Here is a 14,059-nt window from a genome sequence, read left to right as displayed (position 1 = left end):
CCGGGGGCTGTTAACATTTTTACTGATGGTTCCAAGTCTGGAATGGGAGCTTATGTAATTAATGATTCTCCCCCTGTTCAGCATCAATTTGCTCCTGGAAATCCACAGTGGGTAGAACTGCAAATTGTTATTGAGGTTTTTAAACAGTGTTCTTTTCCCTTTAATCTCATTTCGGATTCCATCTATGTAGTACAAGCACTAAAAATCTTGGAGGTTGTGGGAGGTATTAGTGATGCCCGTAATGTATCTGCTTACTTTAATCAGCTTCAACAGCTTATCTGTAGCCGCACTGCTCCTTTTTATCCACTGCACATCCGGGCTCATACCTCTCTCCCTGGTCTGTTATCGCAGGGTAATGCCTGTGCAGACTTAGCCACTAGAGGTCAGTTGATCTGTTTGGCTTCCTCCTTAGAGGAGGCTAAATTATTTCACCAAAATTTCCATGTTAACGCTTTAACACTGCGCAGGCGTTTTTCCATTTCGAGAGCAGATGCTCGGCAGATAGTATTACACTGTCCCCATTGTGTCACGTTTCTTCATCCCCCTACTTATGGAGTGAACCCACGGGGATTGAAACCATTGGTTGTCTGGCAAATTGATGTGACACACATACCTGACTTTGGTAACCTCAAGTATGTCCATGTTTCTGTTGACACGTTCTCCGGAATTATTCATGCTTCTGCTTTATCAGGAGAAAAGGCACGTAATGTCATTACTCATTGCCTGGAGGCCTGGGCGGCGTGGGGTGCGCCCACGTCCCTTAAGACTGATAATGGACCTGCTTATACTGGCAGACAATTTACGTCCTTTTGTTCTACTATGAGAGTACAACTTACTCATGGTTTGCCTTACAATCCTCAAGGGCAAGGCATTGTTGAACGTGCTCATCGCACCTTAAAGGAAACTTTACAAAAACAAAAAGGGGGAATAGGAGCTGAACATACTCCTAAAGAACGCCTGTCTTTAGCTCTCTTTACCATTAATTTTTTGAATTTGGATATTCATGGTCGCTCTGCGGCTGATAGACATGTGTCCCCTCAGCCCTCTGTGATTGGCTATGTTAAGTGGAAAGATGTTCTTACGGGCCAATGGAATGGCCCTGACCCCGTGCTGACATGGGCACGAGGATCTGTATGTGTTTTTCCTCAGGATCGCACGGAACCATTGTGGGTCCCTGAACGCCTGACAAGAAGAGTCTTGGCGCCAGCTACTCAGCAACAAGAATTACCACGGCAATCCCGCGATGAGGATCTTCATTCTGCTGAGTGCTCTGGCTCTGGTGCTGATGCCGATGACGCAGACGACACCAATGCAGTGGTGGGCAGTGGCACGGGCTTGGCCAATGCCGATGCCGGTTCATGGTAATTCTAGTGTCCTTCCCACTCTTTTTTCTACCTTATGTGAGATGTCTGCTCCCTGTGCCTCTCCTAGAGGGGACGTGGAAAGCATTTTCAATCAGTCTCAAGTTAATCTCACAGGAGTTTTTTGTTTTAGCCTTGGGAACGCTCATTGTATCAGTCTTAAGACCAAGAATTTGACTAACTGGGAGGATCCATTGCGGTCCAGTCAGGTCTCAGGGAGCATTCTCAGTGCTGTATTGAGCCAAGTAGTCTCGGGGGAACAATCTGGCTCAGGAACCCCTGCAAGTAGCTCTGCTTTAAACATAACTACCTTGGCTATTATCTCTGAGGTACTAATCCCAGTGCCTTCTTCTTCTAATAATCTTTATAATGCCACTCATTTTAAGGCCTCTCCTTACTGTACCCCTAATCTCGGTTTCCCCCCAACATTCACGCCTTGTCAGGATCATTCTTGGGAGAAACGTCAAGTTGCTAAAAGTTTCTCCTTTTCCCCCTCTCTTAAGAGGCATGTTTACAACTTTAACAACAGTGCCAACTCCTCTACAGGAGCGGGTTGGTCCTGGTTTCAATGGCTGATTTCCAACAACAAGGGGGCTTCAGCTGATATTTCTGCATTGGCTCGATTGCTGGGGGCCAAAAGTTGGCTGGCTAATGTTTCTGGCACTGTTTATGAGAGTGAGCGAGGTAATAGACTCACATCTGTTTCGTTCAACTCTCTGTTAGATAATGCCACATTGCCCCCTGCAGCGGTTTGTGTTCAATCCCCGTTCCTACTCCTTTTGGCTAATGACACCTCGTCAGAGATGCTGGATTGTTCTAATGTTACCTGTCTCTTAGCTGAATGTTGGGATGGTTCCTCGACTGTGGCAGTGGTTATGAAAATTCCAACTTTTGTCCCAATCCCAGTCACTGCGGACCCTGACAAATTCCCCATTGTTGAGCTACTTAGAGTCCGCAGGGATTTTGGAATCACGGCTGCTATAGTGACAGCCGTGGCGGTATCTGCTGCTGCAGCGGTCGCGGCCGGAGTGGCCATGGCCAATCAAGTGCAGACTGCTGCCACTGTTAATCAAGTTGTTCAACAAACTTCCACCATACTTGAATCCCAAAATGCAATTAATCAACATATTTTGTCAGGGATTTTAGCTGCCAACCAAAGAATAGATTTACTCCAAGCTCAGGTAGAAGAATTGGCTGACCTAGTGCTTTTGGGCTGTGTTGACCAACGTGCACATTTATGTATAACCTCTGTCAGATTTAATGATTCCAGGAATGCTTCCCGTATCATTGGCGAATACTTGGCCGGAAATTGGTCCATGGCAGCGGAAGACCTGATCCAGTCTCAACTAACCCAGATAGCTGTCTTGAATAGTACCCATGTCGATCCCATAACTTTGGGTCAATTCACCGATTGGATATCTTCTGCCTTTTCCTTTTTTAAAGAGTGGGTGGGGGTAGGCATTTTTGGTGCAATGTTTTGCTTCGGTATGGTTCTCTGCTTGTGGTTTCTCTGTCGCCTCAAGGCCCGCAATGCTCATGATAAGGCTATGATCATACAAGCTCTTGCAGCTTTAGAAAATGGCAACTCACCTCAAGTTTGGCTTGCGCAAATTAAACAATAAATCTTTGACATGGTCGTTGCACCCCAAGTTTTACGGACATTGCACTGGAAACGACATGTCTCTTCTTGCTATTCTCTTAGTGTTGGAAAGCCCTTGCACTCTGCCGGCTTTACTGCCATTGCACACAGATGGGTTTCCACACTAGTGCTTTTTTATCGCTTTAGGACCCGTGCCTTTCTTTTAGGGTGTTACCAACTTGTTTGTCGTTGTATTTCTAAACAGCCACAGTTCAGCCTCGGTTATCCCCCTTCGTCCACCATCGTCACGATACAGGATGCGAGGCAAGGCACTGCACTTGAGTGATCCTTGGAGTGGACCTCAAGGAGAGCATGTCCTATTGCATGCGGGTTAGACGCGTCCACGCCCCGTCCCACGGGAAAAGCGTCGGCTGATATGGCCTCGGATCTGGGGAAGGCGCCTCCTTGGGGCTGAGCCATACTATGCAGCCCTTTCTGCACAGTGGGATAGGACCTCTACTCTCGCCTGTATTGTTTTTAGAAAACAAAAGGGGGAACTGTGGTGAGCCACTTCGGCGGACTGTGGTCGCCATTACAAGATGGCGCTGGCCTCGTTGTGGTCTGTGACAAACAACTCCTTATTTGGGAGAGTTGGCGCATGGTTCTTTAACACCCTATGAGAAAGCTCCACGTGGCAGCTTTGCATTGGGCCTTGGGATACTTTATTAAGGCTGGGAGGGGCTTCCGGGAGGGAGTAGAAGAAAGTTCGAGGATCCGAATAAACGGCTGAAAGAAGATTCCTGGTGTTGCGTCTTCCTTGCGGGCAAGGGGGTCGCGACAGTTGGTGGGACTGCAAATTGGTGCAGCCAATTTGGAAAGCAGTATGGAGATTTCTTGGAAAGCTAGGAATGGAACCACCATTTGACCCAGCTATTCCCCTTCTCGGTCTATTCCCTAAAGACCTAAAAAGAGCATTCTAAAGGGACACTGCTACATCAATGTTCATAGCAGCACAATTCACAATAGCGAGACTGTGGAACCAACCTAGATGCCCTTCAATAGACGAATGGATAAAAAAATGTGGCATTTATACACAATGGAGTATTACTCTGCATTAAAAAATGACAAAAATCATAGAATTTGGAGGGAAATGGATGGCATTAGAGCAGATTATGCTAAGTGAAGCTAGCCAATCCCTAAAAAACAAATGCCAAATGTCTTCTTTGATATAAAGGGAGTAACTAAGAACAGAGTAGGGACGAAGAGCATGAGAAGAAGATTATCATTAAACAGGGATGAGAGGTGGGAGGGAAAGGGAGAGAGAAGGGAAATTGCATGGAAATGGAAGGAGACCCTCATGGGTATACAAAATTACATACAAGAGGAAGTGAGGGGAAAGGGAAAAATAATACAAGGGGGAGAAATGAATTAAAGTAGAGAGAGAAGAGGGGAGGGGAGGGGGGATAGTAGAGGATAGGAAAGGCAGCAGAATACAACAGACACTAGTATGGCAATATGTAAATCAATGGAAGTGTAACTGATGTGATTCTGCAATCTGTCTACGGGGTAAAAATGGGAGTTCATAACCCACTTGAATCAAACTGTGAAATATGATATGTCAAGAACTATGTAATGTTTTGAACAACCAACAATAAAAGAGAAAAAGAAAAAAAAAAGAACCAGGATCAGAGGCCAGCAGGGGGTGATGTTGGACTACTCCTGACAGGACTGTGCTCTGCAGCAGACCACAGTGGGAAAAACTGGCTTCACACTTCTGTGATAAAGAGTCCTCAACAAACTGTGACTTTCTTGCACCTTGGCTCCCTGGGGCCACATGAGCATAGGGATCTGACCCTCACCCTGGCTTCCTATTTTAACTTCCATCCCTCATGGATTGATTTTTTTAGCCTGTTGTCTAGGCAGAATGGAAGTAAGGTTACAGAACAGGAAAAATTTAAATATAGAGCAAGCAAGGAGACCAAAGAGAAAATGAGTAGAAATCAGAAAAGAGTAGATCTCTACACTGAAAGAAATCATCAATCTCTTTTAATTCATGAACAAAAATGCAAAAATTTCTCAGTATGAGTTTAGTTGCTTTGTTTAATAAAACAACATAGTAAACAAAAGACCCATATAAAGTAAAGATAGGTATCTATTTGTTCATGGATATGAAAGTTTAAGCCTGGGGTGACTAGCTTCCTGTGTTAGGGACACTGGTGAGGGTATGATAAGATGGGAAAAGGTGAGCCAAGGTGAATGGTCACATATTACCCCAGGATGTTTAGAGAGATGGGGGGTGGGGAGCGAGAGGGAGGACAGGGTTGGCATAACCACCATATTTGTAGACATGTCTTAATGACCTGAGGTTCTCTCACAAATTGTTACCACCTCTTACAAGGGACTATCATCAGATAGTACCTTCTGGTACTACCACCTTACCATCCTGGTAGAAAGCTCTGTGTATGGAACTTTGGCAGAGACTCAAATTGCCTGCACATTTTAGCAGTATGTTAGAAAGTAGAATTCATGGTAGACTGAGTATGATTTATTTTGACCAACAGGAAGGATTTGGACTGAAAATAGGACTCCTTTTATCTTGAGGTCTTCAATGAATGCCAAACATGGACTTTGAAGTGTAGGCAGGTACAAGAGTTATGACACAACGTCAGATGTCACAATCAGATAGATCTCCTCTAAAGCTCTCAGCAGTGGGACTTGAGTCACTGTAGGGGAGAAAGATGGAATCACAGGACCCACTTCAATGGGTCCTTCAGGGTCAAAATGCACAGTTCAAATTAAACCCTTACCTGGATTAAGCAGTATCACCTCCATCCACAGTGAGCTGCTTTTGCTTCAATGGCATGAACTACTGGAACCCCAGGATCTTCTCTGTTCTTAGGTTTCCTATTTCTTCTTTTCCCTTTGGCTCTTAATTGCCAAGGCAAAATCCCAGATAAAAACAAAACAAAAACCAAAAAAAAAAAACCACAAAACTGTTCATTCATGTAAACTTGAGAGTGTCTGAGACAATTTTACATGTAGCACAAGGCTCACTATGGAGATTAGGATTAGTTAGGGATCACTATGAGTTCCTAATTTGCATTTATTTAAATATGTGACAAACACTTTAATCCATTGTTTTTCCTGATTTTATATTGCATGTGAATAATTTGTGGTAATTTTTTCAGTGAGTTTTAACATAAATGATAGAACTGATGCTATTATGGTTTTAATGTATTAAAATTAGCAATTCTATTTCCTCCTCAAATTTAAGATCTTCCTCTTTATTTTTGTATTACAAACAAACATGCATAAACAAATCTATGTATAGACACTCTATTGGATAGTTTTGACTACCAATTATAACATATTTTGTTATGAGCCTTTATTCCTCACATGAGTAAATCTCTGAAAACAACAAAAGTAAATGATTTTGGAGGAAATGATAACATTAATGAAAATTTAATAAAATAATTTTGATCAATTTAGAAATTGTATTTAGTTTGGTGTTATGAATATTATTGTTTTAAAAATAAAACCTTATCTCACAAAGAAATTGAAGAAGTTTCATTTCAAAACTCCCCAAATATCCTTATCTAGCATTTCTAATCATCTTCAAATGTGAAAGTGTCTTAAACTGGTAGAGATGTTTACACTAATATGATCAGAAATATTCTTTATTTTATTTTCAAGTATGATGAATATGGTTTTATTTTTTCTTCTTTTAGAAATTGGGAAGAATATCCTACTTTCTCTCAAATTTTATACTTTCACTAGTGCTAAAGCCATGTAACTGATGGCTTCTTAGAGTGGAGGCAGGTGGCATTCCCAGCCCTCTTGTGCTGTTGTCTGTGTCTGCAATCTCCACCCTGGGCTCCACTGAGGCTGCTTGAGACAGTCCCCAGGACTCAGTGGATGGAAGAAGACGCCTGTCTCTGGAACTGTCCAGGAGTATCAAAATTGTCTCTGTGAGGAGGAAGAAGGGCCTGACAGTTAACTCAAGAGGAAAAAAAAACCACTCATTTCACAGACAGGAAAGAAATATTCATCAATAAAGGCTGAGTTTGAAATAAAATAGATGAACCACGTAGATATGGAGAATTCATCCTTATTTTTCTTTCCATCTCTAAATTTCAAGACATTAAATTTATGCATGTGTTGAATAAATGTGGGGCACCTGATCCAGGGAAAGGCATCAACTAAAATTCATGTGTCTCAGTTCCCCTATAGTCACTGATCTATGTGAGTTCCCAGATCTGCCTCTTTCATGATGTCCTCCAGGGAAATTCAGGGTGAACGCTGGGACAGGAAGGGAAAGGAAATTCAATTTGCATAAAAAATTCTCCTCAAGAGGCATAAAAATGCCTTGAAGACACCAAACTCACAGTGAGGAGTATGAGGACACCAATTGCTTGTGAGGACCCCCATCATGGCCCAGATGATTGTTCTACTAGTGATCCTCTCTTATGGTTCAGGTCAGGGGAGGGCAATTGCTTCCTGGGGATTCATAAAAGCAGTGTCTCAGGGGAACCTTTGTCTTAATAACCATAACTGTCTCTCTTATTGTTTTTAGTGGCAGTTTCTCAGACCTTTGTGATCCAGGAGCCCTCACTTTCTGTGTCTCCAGGTGAGATGGTGACAGTCAGTTGTGGGCTTAGCTCTGAGTCTCTCTCTATAGGTACCAGCAGAAGCCAGGACATGCTCTCCTCATACTTCTACTGTCTTCCTATTGTCATCCCTCTCCCTTCCATTCATTCTCTTTTGTCTAATACAAAGTACTTCTATACTTACCCTCCTTACTCTTCCTTGCTATGGGTTAGCACTCACATATCAGAAAAAGCATTTGGCATTTGGCTTTTGGGGACAGGCTTATTTCATTTTGCATAATATTCTCAGCTTCCATCCATTTACCCACAAATGCCATAATTTCATTTATCTTTATGGCTGACTATTATCCCATTTTGTATGTACACCACATTTTATTTATACATTCATCTGTTAAAGGATATCTAGTTTGGTTCCATGGTTTAGCTATTGTGAATTGAGCTGCTATAAACATTGATGTGGCTGCATCACTCTAGTGTGCTAATTCTAAGTACTTGGGCTTTAAATCGAGAAGTGACATAGCCTGGTCAAATGATAGTTGCAGTTCAAGTTTTCTGAGAAATCTCCACACTACTTTCCAGAGTGGTTGCAACAATTTGCAGTCCCAACATCATGTGTTTATTTTCTATCTGCAATTTTGTTTCTAAAACTTTTTTTAATATAATTTGTTCCATGTTACTTGTGTAAAGACTTTGAATATTCTCAGTTCATACTTGGAGTTAAAATTAGAGAAAGGATAACCAAAAGAAAACTCTGTATGTGCTGGTGTCTTGGGTACACTCATGAAGAGGAGGACAAATAAACTTACTGATCTGCAATAGAGTAGATAACACGTTTTGTCTTACTCTTCTGAATAGAAGGTCAAGTGGAACTTGGCCTTTGCAAAATTAAAATGTGCAGAAAATTTATAGTAGTTTAGATGTAGAGGGGAAGGTAGAGGTATAATATTTCATTAAAATGACAGAAAAGCACCAGGGGAGCTACGTTGCCTATTTCTCACAGGTAGAGAAAGACAGGAATAAATAAATAAAGAATGATTAAAATTTAACACAGTAAGCTTACATAAATTTGAATGAATTGATAATGCACAAATTCCATATGGAATTTATTTTAAAATAATCTGTTAATCAGAAAATGTAAGTTATATTTTCCAATCTATACTGTCATTTAATAAATATAAAAATATTAGATTCTACAATGTAAACAATTTATCTTATCACAGAAATAAATATAATTCCTTGGTTTTTAATCTTGTCTATACTTAAATACATATTGTACTAGAGTTAAAAGGTACCAACCTACTATGAGGGGAGTTAAGATCCTAAATGTAGAAGTTTCTAGACCCTAGAATGGCAATTGTTGCCTATCTTGGGATGTGGAAATGTCAAAATTATGAAAAAAATATTCAATATCTCTAGCACTTAGAGAATGCAAATTAAAACTACACTAAGATTCCATCCCAGTCCAGTCAGAATAGCAATTATCAAGAATACAAGCAATAAATGTTTGTGTGGATATTGGAATAAACATACACTCAAACATTTCTGGTAGGACTGCAAATTGTTGCAACCTCTCTGGAAAGCAGTATGGAGATTTCTTAGGAAACTTGGAATGGAAACACCATTTGTCCCAGTTATTCCATTTCTTGGTTTATACCCAAAGATCTTAAAATTAGCATACCATAGTGATGCAGCCACATTAATATTTATGGCAGTTAACCTCTTAAGAGCTAAATTATGGAACCAGCTTAGATGCCCTTCAACAGATAAGTGTCTAAAAAATGTGGTATGCATACACAATGGAATATTACTCAGCCATGAAGACAAATGAAATTATGGCATTTGTCAGTAAATGAATGGAACTGGAGACTATCATGCTAGAAAAGGAATAGGAAAAATAGTAGAATGAATTAGACATTACTTTCCTATGTTCACATATGAATATATGATCAATGTAATTTTATATCATATACAATCAGAAGAATGGGACGTTATTAGTCCATATATGTATAATAGGTTAAAAGTACATCTGTCATCTATAACTGATGAGAACAAATAAAAATAAAATAAAAGGAAACAAAAATTAAAATATCTGAATTTAAAATTTCAGAATATGATTTAATTCTTCAGGTGGAACCATGGGACACTTGTGAAATACACCTAATCATATTGAACAAAAATGAACAAAAGGCTGATATTCATGCCCAGATCACCCCCATCCTTGCCAGTGCCTAGGAGAGTGCATTTTCATCCATATCTGAAAATATTCATGACTCCTACAGTCTGAGTCCTTTCTGGGTCTACAGTTCCTGTGGCATTTCAGGTAGCCAATGGTGGCTGAAGTGCTACATGGCTGCGACTGACTCATAGTCACTACCCTCAGTCTTAATTGCTGACAATAAGGGTTCCAAATATGTGACCTGAGAAAGCTTGAAAACATGCATAAGAATATCTTCTAAATAGCATCAAATGGCTACTCTTTAAGATTTTACAACTGAGTTCTTTACCAAGTACAGGGCAAAAGGAACTTTGGAGCAAAGTTTTTGTGTTGTGAATAAAATACAGAATGGAAGCCTTGCAAGGTAATAAAACCAAAAGCTTTATGCTCACCTGTTTAATCCTAATCTGTGAAAAATTTATATCAAAGATACCATCTTAGTCCTGTACAGGGAGCAGTCAAGTGAACTATGCACAAATTTATCATGAGAAGTCTGAGGAAAGCAAGATGGCTATCTTGAGATAATGGGGAGGCCACAGAAGGGGCTCACTGGCTTCCTCTAGGAAGAGGCAGCGGGGATGTAGGACTGTCTCAGGGCGTCTGATCAGAATGTCACATAATAATATATATGGGCTTGCACAACAGGCAGCACTGCAGACAAGTCAACAGGGATCTGGAAGGCACCAGAACTGAAATGAGCCACCTGGCTCTGCCTGATGCTCTCTACTTAGGGCTCACAGCTGTGACCACCCACACCCCTGAGCCAACTCCACCCTCACACAACCACTTGGCATATTTATATACAGGAGTTGAACCAGGACCCAGGGTGCAATCAGGTAACCCGGGGGAACCTAATTTGCATGGATAGATCCTCCCCTTCTCAGAGTATGAAGAGGGTATGGGAGAGACTTGGGGGAACATCTGCTCATCTTCAGGAACAGAAGGCAGAGCCCAAGATGACCTACAGCACGGCATGGACCTGTCTCTCTCTCACGTTTCTTGTTCAGTGCACAGGTGACATGATATGGAGGAGGGATAGGGTCGAAGTCCTCTGATATGGGGTCTGATTCTACTCTTATTTCTAGATGAATATCAACTTCTCCATGTCTCTCCCACTTCCAGGATCCTGGGCCCAGTCTGTGCTGACTCAGCAGCCCTCACTGTCTGGGACTCCAGGACAGAGGGTCACCATCTCCTGCACTGGAAGCAGCAACAATATTGGTGGCTATGATGTGAACTGGTATCAGCAGCACCCAGAAAATGCCCCTAAACTCCTCATCTATGGCGATAGTAATCGACCCTCAGGAGTCCCTGATCGCTTCTCTGGCTCTAAGTCTGGCAACTCTGCTTCACTGACCATCACTGGGCTCCAGCTTGAGGATGAGGCTGACTATTACTGTCAGTCTTATGATGACAGCCTTGATACTTGCACAGTGCTTCAGGCTCATGGGGAAGGAAGACAAAACTCCCTTTACCATCTCTCAGGAGGGCCAACACCCAGCAGCTTTGTTAAAGTCCAGTCTTTTGCTTTTTCTGCTACCACTACTCTAGATCCAGCAGAACCTACTGGCACTTCTTTGAGTGAGGATTCTCTTGTCCTCTGTCCTCAGAGTCATTCATAGCAGGATGTTTCTAGGAAAATGTCTCCATATAAACAGAAATGTCTGCTCCTTCATAGCTTCAAGACCTGAACATTAGGATGCTCAGTCTTGTTTTCTTGAAGTTCAGGTGATGAGGCAGCCAGTGCAACCCTGGTTATCTCAAACTTGACATCTGATGGGAAATACTTCAGTTCCATCATCTATTGTTTTCCCATTTCCAGGAATTCTAGAACTGTGTTTTCTTCCCCTTAGACCTCATTTACTGTGACTTATGTTTTAGCATAATTTTATAAATTTTCTAACATGAAGTATTTGGCATAAGTGAAAACTTTGACAGATTTTGAGATACTTTCACACATTTGGGAATACCAGCACAATCAGGCCAAGGAATCTCCCACCCGCCCACAAGCCTCCTTTGACCTTGGAAAATTCTTTCTCAAATTCTGCTCCCAAAACTTCCTAGGCAACCACTATCATTCCCTCTGAGAATATTGGCCAGGATTCCTTATATATTTATTAACACAGAGAATATATTTCTTCTTGAATGATGTCTTCCACTCTATACATTTATTTTTAGACCCTTTCACAATTTGTTGAATTTCCACTGATTCAAATAAGAACACATCATGACCTTTGTGGTCCCTGGATATTGCTGTGTTGATGCACACTCTTGTCTACTTCCATGTGTATTAAAATTTTATTTTATAACTCCATCAGTATAGAGAGCAATATAATCCATCTTTGTTTGTATTGGTTATATTATTGACCTTCTGGTCTAAGACTTAAAAAAAATAGATGGAATACAAGGAGAAATCTTTTTCCTTTGTTATCTGTTCACTGTTCACTGAGCTAAATATCTTCTCATAGGTGCCGTGGGCATGTCTAGCTGCATTCTTCCCCTTCTCACTTTGGAGAATGATTGTCTTAATTAAGGGCTTTTGGTGGGACTGAGATTAAAGGCAAGAAGGCTGACTTGGATGACTCCCAGGGAGTTACTTGGAATCAGAAGTCCTTTGGAGGGCAAGTGTCCTTCCCTGGGTGCTAAGAGTTTTAAGGGTGTCTCTTACATTGCTAGGAACTCTGCAAGGACCCCTGGAACTGCACTACAATTTCTGGAGCCGATCTGATGACAAGAATGCTCATAAGACAATTATCTCATTGTGCTGATTACAACAGCTGACACATCAGAGAAGCTCAGGACAGGAAGAAGTAAGGAAGGCATGGATTTCTAGGTGTATCTAGGCTTGTGGCACATTTATGAGGAAACCTTCAAAAGCCATATTTATACATGAAAATTTGGAGGCCTCTTCAGCCTCCGAGTCAGGTTTCTGAAGTTCAGTGAGTTAAATTAGAAATGAGTGTCTTTCATATTTCCTTCTTAATTTCATGCAAGCTGAGATTCTAAGTTGTTATGAGCAATCTCTTACAAACACCTCATCTTCCAAGGACATGTGTGAGGACATCTGAGGAGAATGGAAAAGATGGCAAGATCTTGACCTGAGACCCTTACCCTTAGATTCCTCAGGGACAAAATATGGATTTGGGGAGTGGTAGCTAAGAGACAAAACATTTAAAGAATCCAGGCCATCTGAGTGCCACTGTGTGCTTTCTCTTGCTTTAAAACCTACTGAAGGGAATTCAAGGGATATACACCAGAGCCCAGATTGTCCATTGAAGAATTGAGACACAATAGTCAAATGTTTGAACAATCACAAAAAAATGAGGGCCCTTACCATGAGATGGGAAGAGTGTGACAGAACTGGAGCTTGCTCTGTACAACCACTAGCTGGAGAAAAAAGTCAAGTGAGTGCTGCTCCCCCAGCCCCCCCCCCCTTCACTCCCTGCCCAAGTACATAAGGTAAACATTGGGCAAGATAGCTATCCAGGAAAACTTGACTACTGCCCCTGAGAACCACAAGAGGGCCCTTGTGTTAGCTCAACAGCAGGTCTATTTGTAGAGAGCTGCTCTGCGTGATCTAGTGGTTAGGATTCAGCTCTCTCACTTCCATGGCCCAAGTTTGATTTCTGGATAGGGAAGACTTTCTTTTGCCATCTGTGGTGGTACGTGCCTCTAATGCCAAAGACTTAGGAGGGTGAGGCAATGGATAACAAGTTGGAGGCAATCTTCAACAACTGAGGGACACCTTTTCTCAAAAACAAAACAACAACAACAACAACAAAAATACCATATAGAAGCGATTCATCCTAACACTTAACTAGGGACATCAAAGTTGTCTGATTATCAATGTCTATGAACATTGCTTTGGTAAGGTGTTCAGGAATTGGGTGGATTCTGCATCAGATGTGTTCACATATAGTGTCATGGTTTCCAAATTCTCAGGTCCTTTTAAATGTCAGAAATAATTTTATGCCTCCTTGAATGCTGCCTTGCCTCAAGTGTCTTTTGCCGCCCAAGAAAATTTGAATCAGAGGAGGCCTGTGCTACATCTGAATATTAACATGATAAGTTGAAGAACTACTTCCCTACTTTTCTCCTGCATGTTTCCTCTTGGAGGCTGATAAAAATTATCCCAGTGAGTGATTCCGTATTGAGTTAGTAACAGAATAGAAATGAGCACATGGAAAATCACCATTCATCACATGCAGTGGAAAAGGTGTTAGAGTAAGAATTTTGCAATGAATTGCAATTTTGTTCATCCAGAATGCCAAAAACTATCTGGTCTGATAACAAAGAA

General features: G+C 41.4%; 1 gene segment (V, D, J or C); it reads left to right on the top strand.

The window, feature by feature from the left end:
• LOC308643397 (immunoglobulin lambda variable 1-40-like) overlaps positions 1–11,384 on the top strand; it is a 45,804-nt gene extending 34,420 nt beyond the window's left edge. The window contains exon 2 of the V gene segment in view: positions 10,885–11,384.
• The last annotated feature ends 2,675 nt before the right edge of the window (positions 11,385–14,059 follow it).

This window comes from Spermophilus citellus, assembly GCF_964194105.1.
Source record: "Spermophilus citellus genome assembly, chromosome: 3".
Taxonomy (NCBI): Eukaryota; Metazoa; Chordata; class Mammalia; order Rodentia; family Sciuridae; genus Spermophilus; species Spermophilus citellus.
This window is presented reverse-complemented; position numbering and strand designations above follow the sequence as displayed.